Source organism: Podarcis erhardii (genome assembly GCF_964252035.2).
Source record: "Podarcis erhardii genome assembly, chromosome: 15".
Lineage (NCBI taxonomy): Eukaryota > Metazoa > Chordata > Lepidosauria > Squamata > Lacertidae > Podarcis > Podarcis erhardii.
In genome coordinates this window covers 6,563,940-6,573,181 of record NC_138505.1, presented here as the reverse complement: position 1 = coordinate 6,573,181, position 9,242 = coordinate 6,563,940, and positions in this window count along the sequence as shown.

Sequence of the window (9,242 nt, the reverse complement as noted above, 5' to 3'; positions counted from 1 at the left end):
TTTTAAGGTTAAAGGTTGTATTTCAATATTTTGCGGATATTCACAGAGCCACCCAGAGAAAGTTTTTAGTGGGCACACATATGGAAAATAAACGGAATGGAAGGCTACAGGAAACTGAACGTCATGTGAAGAATTCTGGAAATGTATTTCTATATTTAAACCGATTACTCCTCCTGTGTTGGTTCCACAATGGAAAGAAGACCAGATAATTTCAAAATCTAAGAAGAAAATAGCTGAGAATAATTATGGAAGAGCTCTAACCATGTTTTACTTACTTGCTTTCCTCCTTCGCCTTCGCCTTAGCTGTGATTCCTGCATTGCAGGGAGTTGGTCTACATGATCCTTGTGGGTTCTTCCAACTCTATGGTTCTAATATTCCTGTATGCATCTACCTCCTCTTCTCACCATACATTGGAGTCTCTACAACAATATTTCAGCTGCCCTTCATCTGAAGGCCCCCCTGACCTTAGCTACCCTACAGAATTGCCTCCAAAACTAGCTACCAAATGGGGCCTGAATTCAACTTCTGTAGGACACTTATTGCTCTAGGGGATTGAGTACGACTAAAACATTTTGATAAGACTCTTTGATAAGACTTGGACATTCTCAAGGAGGCACAGTGGTACCTTGAGTTACAAATGCCTCGGGTTACAAACGCTTCATGTTACAAACTCCACTAACCTGGAAGAGTTACCTCAAGTTGAGAACATTTGCCCCAGGATGAGAACATAAATTGTGTGCCAGCAGTGCAGCAGCAGCAAGAGGCCCCATTAGTGAAAGCACGCCTCTAGTTAAGAACAGTTTCAGGTTAAGAATGGACCTCCGGAACAAATTAATAACTAGAGGTGCCACTGTACCTCATAGCTATATAGGTCACCTGCCTCCTTGTGTTGCTTCCCAAAAGGTTTTTGCTCCCTCTACAAACTCTGTTTTGCACCTCCCTCTGCAATGCTGCTTTGTCTCATTCTACTACTAACACCCACCCATTCTGGAAGTTAGAATGCTGGTAGACATTCTATAACTTCACAGCAACTTTGTCAGTGATGGAAGCATCTCAGCATGAAGACAAGCGTGCCCCATATATTTTAGTTTAGTCATAGATTTAGAGGGAAGACACTTATATTTAGATGGAAGGATAGATAAGTTTAGGTATTGCCTTGACTAACAAGGATTAACAACAATTTCAAAATTAGACAATGTTTATTTCTGAAACATTTAATTTTCAATGCTTTATATGGTCTTGAAGCAATCCCATGAGGTAGATGAAGTTTAGAGAGTGTGATTAGCCAATACCCACTATTGTAGTTTGGGCAGAAAGTGGATCTGAACTAAAGTTGCCTTGCTGGATAGTGGCTCACCATTGACTGGAAAAACAACAACAACAAAATGAAGAAATCAGAGACAAAGTGTATTAGTATTGTGTTCAATGGTCATCAGCTTTCTAACTTTTGAAATCTTACCAGGCATTGTCTGTGTAGCTTGATAGCTGACTACGCGGGACACGGGTGGTGCTGTGGGTTAAACCACAGAGCCTAGGACTTGGCAATCAGAGGGTCAGTGGTTCGAATCCCCGCAATGGGGTGAGCTCCCGTTGCTCGGTCCCAGCTCCTGCCCACCTAGCAGTTCGAAAGCACATCAAAGTGCAAGTAGATAAATAGGTACCTCTTCGGCGGGAAGGTAAACGGCATTTCCATGTGCTGCTCTTGTTCACCAGAAGTGGCTTAGTCATGCTGGCCACATGACCCAGAAGCTGTACGCCGGCTCCTTCGGCCAATAAAGTGAGATGAGTGCCGCAACCCCAGAGTTGGCCACGACTGGACCTAATGGTCAGGGGTCCCTTTACCTTTACCTTTACTCAGCAGCCTTCAGTGTTAGAAACTTTAGTTTTCAAATTTGATATTCCCAAAGGTAGCCCAAATGCTGTCCCCCAAATACTAAATTGTAGATGCTTTAATGAGTGCAAAAAAAAGTCCCCCATATTTTGATCGTCCATGTTTACTCTTTTGCCTGGTGTCTTGTTCCAGTGTCACCTTCATCAGGAAACAATATGTCCGGAAGACACTCATGCCATGCGTCCTGTCCTGCATCCACGGTCAGAGTACAGCCACCACCCTTTGTACTGACCATCCCGGGACCTGCTCTTTATTGCCCAAACCAGCCTTTGCGCATTCAACATCACAACCCTTGCGCTCGTGGTGGTGGGAGATATTCTGCCTTTTTCTATGAAGCTCCCTTCGAACTGGAAGCAGAGGATGAACCGACTTCTGGATATGGTTCAAGCATAGCAATGCTGTACCGCTCCAGAATGGGTCTGCCTTATCCCTGGTTCTAAGTGAGGAACAGAAGAACCCAAGGAAACAAAGGAAAAAAAGAAAAATGGATGAGCTATTTTGCTTGGACTTCTGGAAGCCCCCTGCAACCTCAAGTTATGTCATCTAGAACTGTTGAGGGCTAAAACTTCTGAAGTTCAGCTTTAAACATGACAGAGCTTCTTGTTGTTTGTCGTTTGAAGGATCTTTCTTCTAATTTCACACCCCCAACCATGGCAGATCCATATTAATTATCCATATTAATATTTATGGGCACTAATTCTAAGTTGTTCTTTCATGTTCTTTTACATATATGCTTTCTTAAAAAGAGGTATTTTACCCATACACGATAAGACTGCCCCTTAAGAAAGCACCCCTAAATTCTGAGAATCTAAGTAACCACTGACCAGTTGCCAACCTCCCTTTTTCAGGCAAAATTCTTGACCAGATCCCGGTGTTCTTGGGGGAGACTATCTTTCTAGATAGTAAAATCTAGATAATGAAATCCTCACACAATCCTATTGGCAATCAGAAGATCCAGTCTACATTCTCATAAATTTACCCCCTAAATATATACTACAAAGAAACTTGAAAAGAGCAGTTGACCTCATGTTTTGGCATATATCAATGCTATTCGTGTTGGCAATGTTTTAGAAGGGCATGGACCACTTTTAACACACACTTATTCTTAGAAAAGAGATTTTTGGTGATATCTTATCCATGGCTACTCAGAAGTAAGACCCATTGAGATTGGTGAAGCTAGTGTGTATATAGAATTTCAGACAAAAGCATGTGCTTTCTTCACTATGGTGAAAATGGATTTTATCCCTCGTTTTCATTCGTTGGCCACAAAAATCTGATGCAAAGCCTAATGTTTTGAATGAGGGAAAAAAACGAGATTACATTATTCATACTGTCTCTTATAGCTGATTTATGTCTGATTTGTTGTAAAGCTTTGTGGCTGAAAGTGTAATCTGATGTGAAATCATACCTGCCTGTTCTGTTCTCACTTCAGTTTCAAGGGTCTATGTTATCACTTGCTTACCACTTTGCTGTATATTAAACCTTGCAATGCATCATAGAAGCTTTGTGTGTCAAACAGTGCTTCTTACTTAGCATGGCAAACTGCTTAAGAGACTGCGGTTGCAATCTTTAAGCGCACATAAAAAGGAGGAAGTCTCAATGAATGCCTAGGATCACAGAATCAGAAATCTGGGTCCCCTGGAAAGAGGTACTTATTATTAAAGCACTCTTGGCACCCTCCACAAACAAACATCTTCCAGTATTCTTTGAGAGAAGCCAGGAATGTTAAAAATATTCTGAATGTATAAAGGTAAAAAGGTAAAGGACCCCTGGATGGTTAGGTCCAGTCAAAGGTGACTATGGGATGCAGCGCTCATCTTGCTTTTCAGGCCGAGGGAGCCGGCGTTTGTCCACAGAAAGCTTTCTGGATCATGTGGCCAGCATGACTTAACTGCTTCTGGCACAATGGAACACTGTGACGGAAACCAGAGCACACGGAAACGTCATTTGCCTTCCTGCCGCAGCAGTATCTATTTATCTACTTGCACTGGCATGCTTTCGAACTGCTAGGCTGGCAGGAGCTGGGACAGAGCAACAGGAGCTCACCCCATTGCGGGGATTCGAACTGCTGACCTTCTGATCGGCAAGCCCAAGAGGCTCAGTGGTTTAGACCACAGCGCATCCCATACTGAATGTATAGCACAGATGTGGCCATTATGTGTTGACCCCCATTTAAAACCACACATCTGCCTCTGTGGCTTCATGTTTCCCAATCAAAAGTGTCAATGAAAGCCATTCTGAATCACTGGTCCACAATCGGCTTACAGGCTGCATATTAAATGGCTATCGATTCAGAGGTTGGGACTGGGGTGCACATTGGTTGTTTGTTTGAGACAATTATCTGTGAAGCCAGTTTCTATACATACACATGCACCCCTTATCTGAGTTCAAGGATATTCAGATCAGGCCAAAAAAATTCAAGGAAGGTGCAAAGCAGAGCTGCTGAGGGTTATGGTTTAGAACGAGAGTCCCAAGGGCAAGACAGAGAGGTCTGGAGAGATGCATTTGACCCCCAGGTCTACACTAATTCTCTACACCAATTCTACCTTTCACACTGCCTCTCCAGAGCTTCCGAAGCAGCTCCATGTTATAAATGATTTCTGCAATTCCATGCAGCTGAAAGTTGGAAGATTCAGGTCAGATCAAAGTAATTCATGCAGTCCATAGTTCAGCTATGGAACTTGTTAACCACAGGAGGCTGGGATGGCCGCCAATTTAGATTAGTTTGGAAGAGGATTTGACAAAATCATGGAAGAGAAGGCTATCCCTGACTACTAATCCAAATGGCTAAGCTCTGCCTCTGCAGTCAAAGGCAGCAATGCTCCTGAATACCCGTTGCTGTAAACTGCAGGTGGGTAGAATTGATCTTGTCTGCAGGTCCTGCTTGTCGGTTTCCCACAGGCATCTGATTTCCACTGTGAGAAAAGGACATTGGACTGGATGGACCATTAGCCTGATCCAGCAGGATCTTCTTATGCCTTATGCTGTTGATTCTTCCTTCAGATGAAGAACCAGAATCTGCATGGAATGAAACACTGGACTCAGGTGTTGCTTTGAACACCGTGGTTTCATCTTGACGTCTTGTCACCTTAGATAACTCTTGTGGTTGCCTATCTGGTCTAGGCAGCCAGGTGTATGAGCATGATGGTGCTCAGAAAGGCGTTCCTTTGAAGTCGCCCAATGATTTTTCTTCCAGGCCTGGATTAACTTCAATGGGATTAATTTCAGGGAGAACCTGAGATCTTAATCTTGCCCAATTTTTGGTGGGGTGGAATTTAGATATGGTTAAGCATCATTCAGGGGTGAATTTATCCTGTTAGATTTATGAGCTGTCGTGATCTTAGATGAACCTGCACACCAGGATAAAAGTTCAGCAGCAACGATTAATCACGTCAAATGATCCTTCTTACCAAGCAATTAGGAATTTGAGTGGGGGAAATAACTGGAGACATGGAAATTTGCCATCTGAAAATTGTCATTTGTCATCAGGGCAAGGAATTAGCATGGCCCTGGGACAATTCATGTTTGCATACCTATAACAGGAGGCCATTTTCAGTGCATGACTAATAATTTAATACTGAGTGCAGTGTTGTTGACCTATTGTTGTTGTTTTTAGCATTAACATTTATTAGCATTAGCATCTGTTAGACATAGGCCCAGGCTATCAGAAGGACCATAGTCTCCCTTCCAAACCTGGCCGGGCTCTAAGATCTTTAGGGGAGGCCTTCCTCTCAATCCTGCCACCCTCACAGGTATGCTTGGTGGGGAAGTGGGACAGGGCCTTATCTGTGGTGGCTGCTAGATTTTGAACCCCCTTCTGAGAAAGGCCAGACCTAACTATCCTTCTGCCTGTGAAGACTGTTGTATTGTAGGAGGCTTTGAAGAACTGGCTACTTTTAAGGAAAGGGCTTTTAAAAGCACTGTGCTCTTTTTAATGCCTCTTTTTAATATATTTGTCTTCACATCATTTTAATTCCATAGTTTCATTACATTTTAGGCATTATATTTTATATATTTTAACTATCTGCGTTTCTTCTAATTTTTGTGAGCTGTCTTGAGTCCCAGTTCTGGAGTGAAAAGTGAGCTATGAATCAATGAAATAATAGTAATTAGTCACTTTACACAAACAAATTCTCAAAGCAACTTAACAAGATAAAATAAGAACAATTAAAAGCTAAGCTAAAGCTGTTTTAAGTGGTATCATTTATGGTGTGAATGTGGTCTCTCTCACATACCTACACATACACACTGTATTTGCCCATATCAGATATTTATTTATTTATTTATTTATTTATTTATTTATTTATTTATTTTTGTAGTTGTAGTTGTAGTTGTAGTTGTAGTTGTTGTTAGGCTTGCCACACAAGGAGTCTCACAGCAAGTCACAAATATAAGACAGAACAAAATGGGGTGGGGGGAGCAACAAGGAGAAAAATACTTGCAATAACTCATAAGATAGACTCAATGAACCTGCAGCGAAGTCGAATATGGTTGAATCCAGCTAAGATTTACTCAGAGCAGGCCCGCTGAAATTCATTGATCTAAGTTAGTTGTGCTTCTGAATTTCAGTTGGTCTTCTCTGAGTAGGACTAAAATTGGATGCAAGACATAATCATTAAACTGCAAAATAATAATAATCCATCAATTGCCTGGGAGAAGAGATGTGTTTTTACCTGGCACCAAAAGTGTGTTAATGATGGTGCTAGGTATGCCTAACTGGGGAGAATATTCAACAAGTAGGGAGCCACCACTGAAAAGTACCTTTCCGTTGTCATCACACTCCAAACCTCCCTCAGCTGGGCCACCTGGGACAGAGTCTCAGATGAATACTGAAGGGTCTGGGTAGGTTGACAGAAGTTAGCTATGAATCAAAATTGAAACTGAATTGGGGGGGTTTGTGAAAGCCCACACGTACAGGCAAAAGCTTTCCTCATATATTCGCCTTCCAACTTTGGAGAATGATAACTGCTTCATCTCTTTGCTCTCTAACTCATGAGGAGTGAGAGGGAGGAGTTAGCATTTTTGTACCCACCCACCCCCTTCATGCATTGAGTGAGCTTAAATTTAGAATGTTTGAAAAGGGCATCGTTGTTGTTGTTGTCATCATCATCATCATCATCATCATCATCACATACTACTCTTTGTCAAAAGACAACAGAGTGGTTTATCCATAGCCCACCTTTTTTACAGACTGGGACTCAGAGCAGCTTACACAAATTAAAATAACCATGATAAAATGCAAAAGCTAAAAATGTCTGAAAAATAATTGTTAAACATAGTTAAATTCTAATAGAATTAAAATGATTTACAAACCAAATCTATTAAAATACAGCTCTTTCCTTTAAAAAGCGGTCAACTCCTAAAGTCCTGTTAGAATAAAACCACCGGGTTTAATACCTCGGGCTAAGAACTTAATTCATTCTGGAGGTCCGTTCTTAACCTGAAATTGTTCTTAACTTGAGGTACCACTTTAGCTAATGGGGCCTCCCGCTGCCACCGCACCACCGCTGCGCGATTTCTGTTCTCATCCTAAAGCAAAGTTCTTAACCTGAGGTAATATTTCTGGGTTAGCGGAGTCTGTGACCTGAAGCATCTGTAACCTGAGGTACCACTGTATTCACCTACCAGCAAGACAACGAAGATGGAGACAGTCTACCTTCTTTAGGAAGAAAGTTCCAAAGTCTGGGAGCAGCCACTGAGAAGACCCTCTGCTACTATTCATTTAAACATATCAGAGCAGCATATATGTATATATATATGTATATATATATATATATATATATATATATATATATATATATATATATTAGACCATACAATGAGGGGAAACACATTAAAAAGTTATAACCAAAAATCTCCTATTATGGAAAGATGTCTTCTTAATTGCCTGCATATGCCTGATGGAATATACAATTTTTAGCCAAAGTTTACAGCACAAAACATAACAGCACTATATAAACACATAATATGATATCCATACTATACATAAAAAAGAATCAAAACAGTTATATAAATACAATTAGTAACAATAAGCAATACATAGTACCTAATCCACAATGAATATAATGAACACATGCTAAGTAGCAACACCAAAGGATACACAATAGCACCCCAACAATAAACTTGGTGACACTTGTCAGTTACTGAGTCTTGTAACATTAAGTTATTACCTACTTGGGCACAGCTATACAACATAATGCATATTGAACAACAGCCTCAGGAAAAATAAGGGAGGGAAAAATCAACAGTAAGGTATCTGAAGTGCCCAAATGGTGTAGAATTACATCATCTTCTTTCTGTAGAAAACTTAGTCTAAATTTCCACACCCCCCAAAAAGGACAGACCTTCTCAATTCTCTCCTGGGACCTTTTCTTATCTTTCCCAGTCTCCCACCCCAGGAGAGCATATCCTTAGCCTTTAGTTGTTCCATGGGAATCTCACGGTCATCACTAGTTTTTAATGTTTGATTTCTTATTCTCTTTAATATTCTGTTGGAAGCTGCCCAGAGTGGCTGGGGAAACCCAGTCGGATGGGTGGGGTATAAATAAGAAAATTTATTATTATTATTATTATTATTATTATTATTATTATTATTATTTTGAGGGAGGTATTCAAGCAAGAACCAGAGCTTCAGATCTGTGCCCTTAAAGTGGATTCAAGCACTCTGACTGCATTCCCATGGTAGATTATCCACATTTCCCCAATATTTCCCTAATTGTTTTATCTCCACTTTATATATGAGTTTTCCAGTGGTGCAAAAGCCACTTCTGGAGAACTAATGGAGTGCAAGCCATGTTTGATGCTCGCTTCTGTGTTACTTGACTCCAGAGAAAACACCCATTTGCAGGACACTTAGTTCGGAAAATCGTGGGAGCAAAGTGATGAAATTTGGGGTTGTATGCCAGCAGGCAGTTCTTTCCTGCCAATTTCATGGGAGAATATTAGCCATGTCCTTCAAATTGATTTGGGGCCAGATCCTGTTTGGATGTTCCCAGGTCAGCTTGGGTCATTATGGTGGGGTGCATAGCCCTTGAAAACAACTAATCCCATTATTCATTTATAAATCACTGTTGTTGTTTGGAATTGCTGAGCAACGCTGGTTACTTTCTGCTAGTGGTCAATAAATGGGCTGCTAGTGATCAATAAACAGTTCTGTGATGCTAAGATAGGTCACCTGAAAGAGCCCTATGAGTGTGAAGAATTCAATCGGTAGTGTTTTGTTGTTGCTGTTGTTGCTTGTCTGTTTTTAGCCACCTGCTACTGATGCATTTTTTTGGTGACAGCACAGGAGTCACTAACCACAACAAATTCACTTATTCCATATTTGTGGTTTGACCTTTCTTCTTTGTT